Here is a 12,165-nt window from a genome sequence, read left to right on the forward strand (position 1 = left end):
TCGCGGTGCACTGGTGTTTAAGTGGCACCGATTGGAGCTTTGTTAAGTTCAGCTGCTACTCATTTAAGCTTGGGTCAGATAAAACTCTTGGGATTTTAGCACTTCTAGTTCTGCTTTCCAGTTTTCTTTTGCTTCTGTCCACTATTCAACTTTCTCTTTGACTCGTGTGTGGCTGAGGATGGAGGTCCTTTCTGTTTGGTGTCTTGGGGCTCAGGCCTGGTGTCCCCATCTCCTGCCCTGGACAGCTTGGCCTTCATCCTCCTCCCTGAAGTGTCTGAGAGGAAAACATTGGCGACTTCTCCATTCTCCAGTTTGGTTTCTTCTCTTCCTTGTTTCTTGTAACCGTTACCGAGCACAAGGTCTGTGTGCCTGCTGCACAGTGAGGCCAAATATACCAAATTCCAGAATTTGGAGCAAATAAAGGTTTATTGCAGGGCCCCGCAAGGAGATGGGTGGCTTATATCTTAAAAACCCCAAACTCCCCCAAAGCAAAGCCCTTTTTCTAGGATAGGAGAAGGAAGGGCATGGTTAGTTGTAGACTTCTTTGTGTCTTTGTACCCTGGGTCAGGAAGATCCCCTGGAGAAGGAAATGGCAACCCACTCCAGTACTCTTGCCTGGAAAATTCCATGGATGGAGGAGCCTGGTAGGGTACCGTCCATGGGGTCCCAAAGAGTCGGACACGACTGAGCAACTTCACTTTCACTTTTCACTTTATTTGTGTCAGATCCTTAATTCTGGAGATCAGTTACGGTCAGTTAACTATGTTCTTGTAAAACTCCACCAAACAGTCTGTTCTGACAAGGAAGGGCAAGGTCCCAGGACTCAAAGTTCACCTTCCAAGGTCCAGGCCCTGGCTAAGAGGAGGTGGGGTGGGGGGTGGGGGGTTGGGGGAGGGGGTCCCTGCGTTGGCCGGTTACACTGCCCAGGAACGTTAGTCCAGCACCCAGTCGGGGTCCTCCTCCCAGTGCTGAAGAAGCAGATCTCAACTGGTGGCTCCCTCAGGGCCAGGTCCCCAGACCCTGCCCAGCCATCATCGCTGAGGGAGCCAGGCGTCCAGGACCCAAATAGCCCTCAGCCTCCTCAGGCCACCCAAATAGCATTTAGGGGGCCAGATCCCGTAGACTGCCGCTGATATTAGGTCACAGAGGCAGGAATGGGGGCGAGGTTCACTACTACCTCAAGGCCTGGGACCAGCCAGTGTGTGTGGCCTGTGGAGGGCTCTAGAGCCCTGCAGGACACAGCTCCAAGCCTGTTCCGCGGACCTCTCAGCTCACCCGATGGCCTAAGGCCGGGTGAGCTGGAGGGCCCCAGAGAAGCCAGGACCCACCTCTTAACCTCACTTTCCTTTGGACAACGACCACTCCTCTGATCACTGGCAGAGCAGTGCTACTAACGGTTGCTCGCTCTGGGGAGGGATTACTGTGACTCCGACCAATGACCAAGTGGCACCGCTAACGGTTGCTCATTGACAGTTGCCGGTTGGGGGTGCAGTCTACTGCGGGTGCCGACCAATCGCTAAGCGGGACCACTAATCACCGCTCGAATCTTCTGGCTTAGTGGTCTCACAGCAACCGTTGCCTGGTAACAGGTCGCTGGGTAAGGCCAGCCACAACAGCTGCGCGCTAGGGGCTGTGCACTGCCCCACTGCATCAGGTAACTTGATTCCTCACTATTCTCGGCTCCCCTTCTGTTTCTTTCCTTTCCCCCCTTCCTAATTTATTTCAACGTCTGTTTCCTTAGTCACAAACATAAACATTAGAAACAAACAAAAAAAAAGCACCCTGTTTATACTGTTATTTTATCTAACCTAGTAAACTCCACTTTAATGCAACTAAATACGGATATATATTTGAGAAGGCCTTTATTTTGTGGGTGTGTGAGCATGTAATTCCAGCTTCCAGCCTAGGATCCTCAGGCCAAGCTAAAGAAGCACCCCCTAGCAGAGTCTCAGACATCAGAGCTGCCAAGGGATGGTTTAGCCCCGGAAACCCTGAGATCCAGTGAGGAATTATGGAAACCCTAGCCCTTTTCCTTCATCATCCGCTTCCCCTATGTCTAATGCATGCTTCTTTGTTTGCAGTGATTGCACTTATTTGTTTATTTAGAGCAATGATTACTTGTTTAGATCAATGATTCCCAAATCTGACTGCATATTAAAATAAACTGAGAAGTTTTTAAAAACACCAATGCCATAGACAAAAGAAGACAGCCCCAAGAGTTGTTAATTGTTGAAGCTGGATAGCAGGTATATGGAAATTCATTATTCTATATTTCTAATTTTATATGTGTTTGAAATGTCTCATAACAAAAATGTTTGAAATATAAATATATAAAACAATATAAAACTGGTCCTATAGCAAACCAGTTACAATTGAATTTCGAGGGCCCCTGGGCTTAGTTAGAATCTGTAGTTCTAAATGCTTCCCAGGGGTTCTGAGGGTTGAGATGGGGCCATGGGGACATGAAGAGGATTGAAGGGATTATAGTAGCTGCCTCTGGACTGTGAGCTTAGGTGAAATGTCAGATGACTTCCCCTAAAGTATTTATTCCTGATTTAGATAATTGATCAAACATTCCTAGAATGGTGACTAAAGGTGACTCATGTATCACACTGTTTAGCTGAAGTATTTTGTAAACTATTTTTATTTGTTTATTTTTATTTTTGGCTGTTGTGGGTCTTGATTACTGCACGGGCTTTTCTCTAGTTGTGGTGAGTGGGACTACTCCCTAGCTGTGGTGCCCGGCTTTCTCATTGCAGTGGCTTCTCTTGATGAGGAACATGGGCTCTAGGGCACGTGGGCTTCAGTAGTTGCAGCTCATGGGCTCTCGAGCACAGGCCCAACAGTTGTGGTGCATGGGCTTGGTTGCTCTGCAGTACGTTGGATCCTTCCAGATCAGGATTGAACTCGTGTCTCCTACACTGGTAGGCGGATTCTTTACCAGAGCCACCAGGGAAGCCCTAGCTGAAGTATTTTAAAGTAAATTATAGACCACCAACACTGGCTCGTGATGGCTCACTTATGAGCTAATGAGTGAGTTTCTGAAGAGAATAGTCCTTTCCATTTTATTTGTATTTGCATTCCCAGCGTCTAGCACATGGCCAGACATTTTGTCATTATAAGTAAATGTTAGTTTTTTTTTAAGAAGATGAGAATGACATAAGTAGACATTGGGTTAAGACACCGTGTTAATGTAGGGGTAAGAATATGAAGCTCTGGGGCTGGATTGCCTGGTTTCAGATTTCAGCTCTGCCATGTAACCTCTTCATTCACTGTCTAGGAACTTTACTGCTCAGCCCCTTACCTTGTTCATATGTTAAATAGTACAAAAAAAAAAAAAAAAGAACCTATATCATATGTTTGTTGTAAGAGTTTAAGTATATATACTTAAACATGCCTGGGACATAGTAAGCATTCGGTTATGTTGTAGTTCTTAAGAAGAAGATTGCCTTCAGAATGGTGCCTGATACATGGTACATCATTGGCTTATAGTAAACGTTTGCTGAATGAGTGAATATTCTGGTTTTATGATTATTTGTCTCCAGTTTTACCCATTTCACTGTACTCTCCAGTGAAACTGCTGTACGAAATACAGCAGAGGGTAACTTCTGAATTGAAGGTTGGGTTGAGAGTCAAAGGAAGTAATCCTGAGGTTGTGTAGTTTCAGTTTCAAGCCCGAACCAGGAGGGCTGAGTGAACACTGTGGGAGTTTTAAAGTTGAGAGGCCTGGTGATTGCAAGAGAGAAGGGATGTTTCTAGTTAAGTCAGTCTGATCCCAGTGCCTTGAAGAGGGGTGCCATATATGAGGCTGCTCTTCATAGGGTATTTACCTAGATTTCTTCCCACCTCTCCACCTTCCAGCTCTGTCTAAACTAAGAATCTGTACTGGCTTAGGCCTGGATAAATGTTAGAGATCCACAGCTTCAAGGCAGCAGCAAGGATTTACTTCCGGATAAACACTGTCCCTTGTTTATCTTCAAAATGTTATTAAAGCTCACACTCACATGTAATGAAGAGCCATTTAAATTTATCAAAACCCAATAGAAATGCCCAAGTTTGGAAGTACAATATAAATGGGAGAATTCTAATGCTTTCCTCTAGTGGCTAACAGCTTTGGGAAACTCCCTTAATCTTTTTGGATCTTGGTTTCCTCCTCTGACACTCTGTGGCTTGATGACTAATGTGAAAGGTTATTTAAAGAACATAATAATAATAATTATAGTGAATCAACTCATCAGGGGCTAAGGATTTCTTTTGCTAAAGAGTAAGAAAGAAATCAAGGAAAAGAGATAAGAATTTAGCCACAAAGTTCCAGAAGTCTAGGTTAAGAAGTTAAGTGAAAGTGAAATGTGAAGTCGCTCAGTCGTGTCCGACTCTGCGACGCCATGGACGGTAGCCTACCAGGCTCTTCCCTCCATGGGATTCTCCAGGCAAGAGTACTAGAGTGGGTTGCCATTTCCTTCTCCAGGGGGTTTTCCCGACCCAGGGATTGAACCAGGGTCTCCCGTATTCCAGGCAGATGCTTTAACCTCTGAGCCACCAGGGAAGCCATGAAGCCCTTATTCTAAGGACATCAGTGAAAATTATGGAGCAGGAGACTGGTAAGTTTAAAAAGAGTTTGTAGGGTTATCTGGCCCAGGTAAATAGAATGGACTAGAGGAGAAAGAAGCTGGGGGAAAAGAGACTAGTTTGAGTTTGGTGTCAGATCCAGGGTCTTACCACATATCTGAGGGAACAGACAGGAGGGGACAGATAACAGACAATTTTTTAAGAAACAGATTTTTTTTATTTTTTTTAATTTTAGCAAGTGCTATGATGTTCTGAGTCAAAGATGACTCAGGCCTCAAGCCTGGAGATTGGATGATGGTGGTGGCTATTACACTAAGGAGAGGAAGAATAACTTTGGGGGAGATGTTGATTTGATTTTGCATGAATTGAGTTTGGGTTGCTGTCAATATACTGAATGGCCACAAAAATTAAACAGTATGGTTTCATAAATAAGAGGGTAAATACTGAGGATCAGGGAGGATTTTAAGGCCTTCAAACAGCATGGAAAGACTCAGGTACAGCAATGTTCCCATCACCTCTAAACTCTCCTCTAGAAGGAGGAAGCCATCTCTTCTGGAGAAGAGGCAGGACTGAGATGATCACCACTGAGCTTGGGTGTGCTCAAAAGTGAGGTCAGAGGTGTGTTTAAGGCTAGGGAAAGCAGTACGTCACTTTCAGAATGTCACTTCAGTTCATTTCAGTTCAGTTCAGTCGCTCAGTCGTCTCCGACTGACTCTTTGCGACCCCATGAATCGCAGCACGCCAGGCCTCCCTGTCCCTCACCAACTCCCGGAGTTCACCCAGACTCATGTCCATCGAATCAGTGATGCCATCCAGCCATCTCATCCTCTGTCGTCCCCTTCTCCTCCTGCCCCCAATCCCTCCCAGCATCAGAGTCTTTTCCAATGAGTCAACTCTTCACATGAGGTGGCCAAAGAACTGGAGTTTCAGCTTTAACATCATTCCTTCCAAAGAAATCCCAGGGCTGATCTCCTTCAGAATGGACTGGTTGGATCTTCTTGCAGTCCAAGGGACTCTCAGGAGTCTTCTCCGACACCACAGTTCAAAAGCATCAATTCTTCGGTGCTCAGCCTTCTTCACAGTCCAACTCTGACATCCATACATGACCACAGGAAAAACCATAGCCTTGACTAGACGAACCTTTGTTGGCAAAGTAATGTCTCTGCTTTTGAATATGCTGTCTAGGTTGGTCATAACTTTCCTTCCAAGGAGTAAGCATCTTTTAATTTCATGGCTGCAGTCACCATCTGCAGAGATTTTGGAGCCCCAAAAAATAAAGTCTGATGCTGTTTCCACTGTTTCCCCATCTATTCCCCAAACACTCAACAAGGAAATCAAGGACTGGATGAGAATGCAGCAATTTGGGAAGAGTTGTATTTATATTTATATGCACAACCAGAGCTTTCCTCTGCAGAGATTTTTAAAGGTTAAAGTGTAACAATGGCAGGTGAAATTTTAAAACAAGTTGAATAAATGAAGGCCATTCCTAAAACTTATGAAAAGACACCAACCTTTAGAGTCAAGCCTCTCTGTGCCTTATCCTCTCTCTTTGTCTATAGCCTTAGAGCATTATCTTTAATTAAAAGAGCTTTTATTGCATGCTTACGATGTGGAAGACACAGAGAAAGAGAAAACATAGCCTGATCAACATGGAATAAGCTATTCACCACCATTGCAAGGCTGCACAGATACCAACTGTAATGACCTGTGAGTGGCCGGGCTTCCCAGAGGAGAGAGCTGGAAGTGGACCCAGAACGACTGGCAGAGTCTGAATGGAGGTAGCAGCAGCTGCAAAGGCTTGGAGAAGGCATTGTCCACAGTATCTTTTAGGGGATACTGGCTTAAGCACACTCGGGGGAATGGCAAGTAATTTTAGTTAGATAGAATGGGGCCAGACTGAGGAGATCTTTCTTTAGAGACATTGGTTAAGACATCTAAGTTCTAGAAACCAACTGAGCAAGTTTATATGCACAACCGTATAATGTGGTGGTTAGAGCCCAGATGACAGACAGCTTGGTGTGAACCCTGAACCTAGTTGTCTAACCATGGACAAGTTGTTTAATTTTCCTGTCCCTCAGTTTTCTCATATGTAAAATGAAGTAATACATACAATTGTTGGGAGGATTATATAAGATAATTTATGTAAAGGGATTAGAATGCTAAATGCTCGGGAAGTTTTAGCTTTTCACTTTCTCTTTCATAACTTTTAATATTAGTTGAATTTTGGGACTTCCCTGGTGGTCCAGTGACTAAGACTCCATGTTCCCAAAGCAAAGGCTTGGTCAGAGAAGTAGATCCCGTATGCTGCACTGAAGATCAAAGATCCCATGTACCTAAGACCTAGCACAGCCAAATAAATATTTTTTTAAATTAGTTGAATTTTATAATCATAACAACAATAGCCTTCATTTTTAAAAGTTCATCACAGCTCACCTACAGGAAATTTCACTGCTCTGAGGACTACTGTGTCTAAATGAATGTCATTTTTAAAAGGTAACAAAATTTCAGGCCCCTATTCTTCTGAAGGAAAGAGCATTATTCCAATTTCATGGATGGCCAACTGGTTGGCCAACTTGGAAAGTGTTGAATACCATGTGGTAACTCCAGAGGAGAAATTTGGGTTACTGATCTTAGGTGAAGCAATTACTTGAATAAGTAGTTGAAAAGAAACTATTTCTTTCAACCATTGTCAGAATGTATGTGAATTGATATGACATTTTTGGAAAGTAATCCAGCACTACTAAACTTTTGCTGTAATCTGTTGACCCAGCTATTCTCACCAAAGAAATATATCTTATAGAAATAAATTTACAAAATACTTATTGCAGCATCATTTGTAATTGAAGAAAACTGGAAACAGCCTTAATATTCATCCCAAGAAAGTGGCTGGCTAAATTATGGTATGACCATGCTCTGGAATGTATATATTCAGGGAATAAATTAAGTCTGTGTATGGCCCAGGAGGAATATTCATGATATATTGTGAATAACAAAGGAAAATTACAGAATATAGTGTGTGCTATGATTTCATCTTTGTTTAAAAAAAAAAAAAAACCCAAACAAAAAAAGTCCAATAATCGTGTGTGTATATATTTGTATTGATGTGGAAAGATATATAGGACATACATCAAGCTATTGACACTCATTACCTTGGGGTCATGGAAACCATAAAGTGTGTCTACAATCCGACTTGTCAAAATGAACATGTATTGGTTTGGGGTGAACGTAACAGGGAGACCAAGGTTGAAAAGAAATCACTCAACTGCTTTAAATCAACCACAGTATTCAGACCTTGAATTATAATCTTGCTTTAGAAAGACTTCACTGGGTAACTGGGGTCTTTATTCAGTGATCACTAGATAATCCCAAAGAGAAGGTTAGAAGATCGTGGGTACATATATTCTCTCCAGTAACCAGAAAGCAGAGACTCTAAAATTAGAGATCAGGAAGTTTGATGTTGATTCCCAGCAAAGAATAATTCACTAAAAAGTTTGCTGGGATGTATTTAGATAATAAAATAGCAATTATTAGGAGCCTGCATTTCCAGGAATTAAGTCATGCTAAAGTTAAATTAATCATATTTTAATCAGGGTATTGTTGTATATATAAAGAATTGAAACCTTTCTCATAATATGTAAGTACCAAGGTAAACATGAGTTAGAAATATATACAAAAGTCCAGAGTATTGATTGATCTTAATTACATTTGATTAAGATAAATCAATTTGTTGATTTCAATTTGTTATCTCTGCTTCCCTGGTGGTTCAGTTGGTAAAGGATCTGCCTGCAATGAAGGAGACCTGAGTTCGAACCCTGGGTTGGGAAGATCTCCTGGAGAAAGGAATGGCAACCCACTCCAGTATTCTTGCCTGGAGAATTCCATGGACAGGTGAGCCTGGGGAGCTACAGTCCATGGGGTCGCAAAGAATCAGAGACAAATGAGCAACTAACACAGAAGTAGGTCTCTACCCTTGGCCTCCTTTCAAGTTCTTATCTATAGATATAGGAGTCTACAAAAAACGTCATATATATATATCTACATATAGATATAGATTTAAATGACATAAAGCTTAGAGGGAGCACTAAGTATTCCTTAAGATAAGATTAGGATGTGAAAAATTTCTGATGGGTTGGAGAGACTACAATAATAATATGTGAAGGAATTGTGTTACATGGAAAGTTCATTCAGGTTCAAAAAATTAACTCCACAAGAAAGCAAGCAATCTGGATCAATACCGATTTTTAAACTCTGAAGAACTATAGGTAACCCTAAAGCAACTCTTGGGTGACGCAATGGAGGATTAACAAAGAACAAATGAACCACGTGCCGTCGGGGGAAGAAGCCTAGTAAATGGAGCCCACTCTGGGGACTGCAGTACAAACTGAACATACTCAGAATAGTAGCCAGAGAGAAGAAGCCTCCAGAATTAATGTTTTTAGTGTCACATAAGTATAGGGGCCGATTCCTGAATTAAAGAGACGTCACTTTGCCTATAAAGGTCTGTATAATCAAAGCTATGGTTTTTCCAGTGGTCAAGTATGGATGTGAGAGTTGTACCATAAAGAAGGCTGAGTGCCAAGAATTGATGCTTTTGAACTGTGGTGTTGGAGAAGATGCTTGAGAATCCCTTGGACTGCTAGGAGATCAAACCAGCCCATCCTAAATGAAATCAACCCTGAATATCCTTTGGAAGGACTGATGCTGAAGCTGAAACTCCAATACTTTGGGCATCTGATTCGAAGAGCCGATTCATTGGAAAAGACCCCAATGCTGGGAAAGATTCAAGGCAAAAGGAGAAGGGGGCGAAAGAGGATAAAATGGTTAGATAGCATCACTGACTCAATGGACATGAATTTGAGCAAACTCTGGGAGACAGTGAAGGACAGGGAAGCCCAGCATGCTGTAGTTCACGGGGTCACAGAGTTGGATCCTACTTAGCAACTGAACAACAACAGTCTCTGTTCATGAAACCCCATCTCAGCGGGAGTTGGGGGTGACATGGGTGTGAATGAGAGACCCACACTCTGCCTTTGCCCTGCCATCAGGCAAGTTCTGTTACCTCTCCCCTTTTGTTAACTCCACACACATCCCACAGACGTAAAGGCAGGTTTCCTAGAGCATAGGCAGTGTAGCACATAGACCCAGCATTAAATAACATCAGATCTCATGGTGAATTTGCTAGTCAGGCTCTAAATTTCTTTCAGTCCACTGATCGTATGCACAGAAGAAAGTCTCTGTTTGGTGTTGATAAGTTTTTGACATTTCTCTCACACTTGCTAATTTTTTCTTTTTAATAAGAATAAAGCAGGCCTGGGGCATAGAGCCTTCAGCAAGCCACAGGAGCTAGTTGGAGTTTTTAAACACTGTTATGTTCTCGTATTTATTTTTATAAGGGAAACTGGCTTTCCATGTATGGTAATGATCTAGTTTCTAATGGGGAGCAAAATAAAATGTGAGAGTCTAACAGTGCTTTAAAGTAAGAGAACAGGAAATACAGCCTCATTCAGTTCAGGGTAGGTCTGTCTCTAGGGAGGTTTTTTTTTTTCCCCTCCCTAAAACCTTATTTAATACATATGCAAAAAAGGATAGTCTTGTAAAACCTTTTTAAAATTAGAAATCAAGTTCCCTGCGATCACTTCTGGCCTTTACATTTCTAGGTTCAGCACAGGGCATTCGGGACGGTCCCTAAATTCAGCTTTCCATTCAGTCACACTGGCATTTGCTCTGCTTTCTGCCTCCACCCTTTCCTCTAGGGAGGTTCTTGCTGGGAACCTGGGTGGAGTTAAAAAAGGGAAGGATAAAAGGAAAGAAGGGTTTGGGTTTTGAGGGGGAAATAAAACCTCTTAAGTCCATATATTGAAGAAGATTTTTCAAGTTGTTCTACTGACTGGGGTGGACAGTGCTGAAAGCAGAGTGTGTCTGTGAGCGTTCACACTGTGTCACCTGGGCTTTGGACAAGGACTGAAGCGCTCCCTCCTGATGACCTGGGTGACTCAGCCCGGATGCAGCTGCAGCCTGCTGCTTGCATCATTTGCCCAGCCTCTATTGTGGAGAGTGAATTGGCAAGTCAGCAGTTTCCTTTCAAAGCCCGTTTATTTAGGGTTTTTTTTTTGTCTCAAACACTATATGTATGCCCATATTCTTCGCAGCATTATTCACAATAGCCAAAAGGTGGAAGCAATCCAAGTGTCCACTGATGGATGAAACAATAAACAAAATGTGGTTTATACACACAATAAAATATTATTCACCCTTGAGAAGGAAGGAAATTCTGACACATGCTGCAATATGGATGAACCATGGAAACATAAGTAAAACAGGCCAGATACAAAGGCATAAACAGTGTATGATTGCATCAGGTATTCTAGAAGAGTAGAATTCATAGAGACAAACATTAGAATGGTGGTTACCAGCATTTGAGGGGAGCGGCAAATGGGGAGTTGTTGGTTAATGGGGACAAAGTTTCAGTCCTGGATGATGAAAAATTTCTGGAGATGGATAGTGGTAATGGCTGCACAACAATGAGGATGTGCTTAATACTACTTAAATTATACACTTAAAAATGGTCAAAATTGTTGTTAAGACTTAAGCCAAACCCAGGTGGCTCAGTGGTTAAGAATCCGCCTGCCAGTGCAGGAGCCGCAGGAAGTACAGTTCCCATCCTTGAGTTGGGAAGATCCCCTGCTCCTCCCACGCCGGTATTCTTGCCTGGAGAATCCCATGGACAAAGGAGCCTGGGGGGCTACAGTCCAGGGGGACTCAAAGAGTTGGACACGACTGGAACGACTGAGCACACACACAACACAGGCAAAACCATTCAGTGCAGAGGGATCCAGGAGTACCTGGCTATGGAGAAGGTAGTGAAGGTGTGCGCCATGTCTCTCTGTTCCCACGGCCATCCCAGCCATTCCCACCTTCTCTGCTCGGTTTTATACCCCACATCAACGCGCCTCTTGCCTTCCAGCTTCTGGCTGGAGTCACTCAGTGGCACACCAACAGGAGAATGAGGGAAGAAAGAAGACTGAGGATGGAGAATCTGTTTACTCGGTTCCCTCTCTGCAGGATTGCTGCCCCCTCACTGACCCTTGACCAGAGGTCCTGCAGATCTGTCTGTCTCCAGACTCTGGTGCTTCCTCCTCTGGCCTCTTCAGACACAGAGCACAGCAGCTCCCACTGCCCCCAGCCCCACAGAACTTGCACTGTCCCTCGTGATTTCCTCACTTCCTGCCAACACCTTTGTAAACAGTCCTCTTAATAAATTCTCAAACTACACAATTTGAGTGTACCATCTGTTTCTTGTTGGCCTATGGCTTGATACGAGGTTATTTATAAAGATCAAAGTTTTAGAAACACTGACCCAAAGAAAATCCGCCTATATTCCCCAAAGATTGCTCTGAGCTACTGAAACCTCCCAGATACTCAGAGAAGGCAATGGTAAGGGATGGTGAATGGTGTCATCTTCCTCCCCATCCTCCATTCCCTCTCTTATACCAAGTACTTCTTTTCAGTTGCTATTTTAATGCAGAGTATTCAGCATCTAATGTTTTCGCCAATCATGTAGATTGTAAATCACAGTTTTGTACATAACAGAATTTA

At 43.1% G+C, this 12,165-nt stretch overlaps 1 long non-coding RNA gene across 4 annotated transcripts; it reads left to right on the forward strand.

The window, feature by feature from the left end:
* Positions 1-942: 942 nt before the first annotated feature.
* On the forward strand, positions 943-11,841 carry LOC147379931 (uncharacterized). Of its 4 annotated transcripts, XR_015165029.1 has the most exons (4): positions 1,203-1,654; positions 4,516-4,601; positions 8,337-8,457; positions 11,534-11,841. It is a non-coding gene; the product is annotated as an uncharacterized LOC147379931 (long non-coding RNA). The 4 variants fall into 4 exon arrangements; XR_015165033.1 differs by lacking the exon at positions 4,516-4,601 and having other exon boundaries at positions 1,188-1,654; XR_015165028.1 differs by lacking the exons at positions 4,516-4,601; positions 8,337-8,457 and having other exon boundaries at positions 943-1,654.
* The last annotated feature ends 324 nt before the right edge of the window (positions 11,842-12,165 follow it).

The sequence above is a fragment of the Bos grunniens genome, chromosome 1, assembly GCF_055505025.1.
Source record: "Bos grunniens cultivar Pamir isolate PY7600 chromosome 1, Bosgru_T2T1.0, whole genome shotgun sequence".
NCBI lineage: Eukaryota > Metazoa > Chordata > Mammalia > Artiodactyla > Bovidae > Bos > Bos grunniens.